The sequence below is a fragment of the Arvicola amphibius genome, chromosome 3, assembly GCF_903992535.2.
Source record: "Arvicola amphibius chromosome 3, mArvAmp1.2, whole genome shotgun sequence".
Taxonomy (NCBI): domain Eukaryota; kingdom Metazoa; phylum Chordata; class Mammalia; order Rodentia; family Cricetidae; genus Arvicola; species Arvicola amphibius.
Window position 1 is genome coordinate 147859222 of NC_052049.1, and position 2179 is coordinate 147861400.

General features: G+C 36.9%; 1 pseudogene; it reads left to right on the plus strand.

The window, feature by feature from the left end:
• The first annotated feature begins 430 nt into the window (after positions 1 to 430).
• Positions 431 to 1198, plus strand: LOC119809426 (annotated as a pseudogene).
• The last annotated feature ends 981 nt before the right edge of the window (positions 1199 to 2179 follow it).

The window sequence follows — 2179 nt, forward strand, 5'->3', positions numbered from 1 at the left end:
AGTTCAAAATGAATCAAAGATCCTAATATAATGTCTAAATCTTTGAAAATACTAAAGGACAGCAGAGAAAATACTTTAAGACATAGCATCAATGGTGATTCTCTGTAAAAAATAATACAAAAGAACAGAAATTAATTTCAAGAATTGTAAAATGAGATTACAGGAGGAAATAACTGTCAGACTAAAGAAACAGCCCGACTTCCTGGGGAATGGGGAAATAATCCTGACGAGATATATATGTGACAGGGGATTAAGTACTTCAAAACTTAAACACCAAACACCAAAATCATCCTATCAATAAATGTGCCAATGTAGTAAATAGACAGCTCTCAATAGAAGAAATAAACATGGCCCATAAATATTTGAAAAAGTTTTAGCTTTGGTAAGTATTAGAAAACTCTAAATTACTTTTGGCTCTAAGAGCAACACTATGGCAGTTGGCAAGAAGGCAGCCAAGAAGAAAATGGTTCATCTATTTTCTAAGAAGGAGTGCTATGATGTGAAGGCTCGAAGTATGTTCAATATTAGAAACATTGGATAAACACTAGTCACAAGGGAGAAACCAAAATTGCCTCTGATGTCCTCAAGAGTTGTGTGTTTGAAGCAAGTCTTGCTGATCTACAGAATGACAAAACTGCATTTTAAAAATCCAAGCTAATTACTGAGAATGTCCAGGTTCAAAACTGTCTGTCTAACTTCCATGTCATGGATCTTACTCTGAACCCAACTGTATTCCATGGTTAAAAAGTAGCAGATCTTGATCGAGGCTGAGGCTGATAAGACAACCGGTGGTTATTTGTGCCATCTCTTCTGTGTTGGTTTCACAAAAAAAAAAAAAAAAAAAAATGCAACAACAAGATATGAAAGTCCTCCTATGTGCAGCACATCCGGGTCCTCAGATCCTAAAGAAGATGATGAAAATAATAATCCAAGAAGTGCTGACTTGAAGGAAGTGGTTAATAAATTGTCTCCAGACAGCATTGAGAAAGACATAGAAAAGACTTGCCAGTCCATTTGTCCTCTTCATGATGCCTTCACTAGAAAAGCAAAAAGTGCTGACGAAATGCAAATCTGAATTGGGAAAACTCATGGAGCTCCATGGTAAAAGGTAGTTCTGGTGATGAGACAGGTGCTAAAGGAACGATCCGGTGGATATGAACCACCCCTGCAAGAAGTTGTTCAAAATCCAGATTTTTAATACTGACAAAAAGAGTCCTATTTGTGATGATTAAAGAAGAAAAAGGAAGAAAGAAATTAAATTAAAACTACCTTGAGATTAAACTTCACTCAGGGCAAAATGACCACCCTAAAGAGAGCAAATAACAACAAATACTGGAGAGCTTATGAACAAGACGAACCTGTATCATTTTTGGTGGGAATATAATCTTGTATGACCATTCTCAAAACAGAACTGCCATATGACCCAGTCGTACCAGTCTTGGGTCTATAGCAAAAGAACTGTAAATCAACACACCAAAAAGAGGATTTATACATCCATATGTATCACAATGTTACAATAGCCAGGAAACAGAACTAGCGTAGATATCCATGGATAGATGATCAATTTGTTAAGCGTGTTTTGGATACACTATGGAATTTTATATAGCCATAAAGAAAAAGAAAATCGTGGCAGTTGTAGAGAAGAAAGATTCAGCTAGAAAATAGGTTGTGAAACAGATGCTGCACATTTTCTCTTAGATGTAGAACTTAGATTTAAAAGTGTGTGTGTGTGTGTGTGTGTGTGTGTGTGTGTGTGTGTGCGCGCGCGCGCGCGCGCGTTCTATAAACTAAAAAAAAAATGTCATGAGAAGAGAGGAAAATATCTTTTAAAAGGTGAAAAATGGTACTGGAGAGATGGCTCAGTGGTTCTGGAGAGTGGTTAAGAGCACTGGCTGTTTTTCCAGTGGCCCTGAGTTCAATTCCCAGTAGCCATATGGCAGCTCACAACCATCCGTAATGAGATATGGCATACCCTTCTGACCTGCAGGCTTATGTGCAGGTAGAATACTGTATACATAATAAATAAATAAAATCTTTTTTAAATTCATTAAAAGAAAGAAAGAAAATGTATAAAAATAAAAAAGAAAGGTGAAACTAAAGAGGGTAAGAATGAAATAGGAACACAGAGTAACCGGGGGAAAGACATCTGGAGAAGATGTAGGGACCCATGGGATGACAG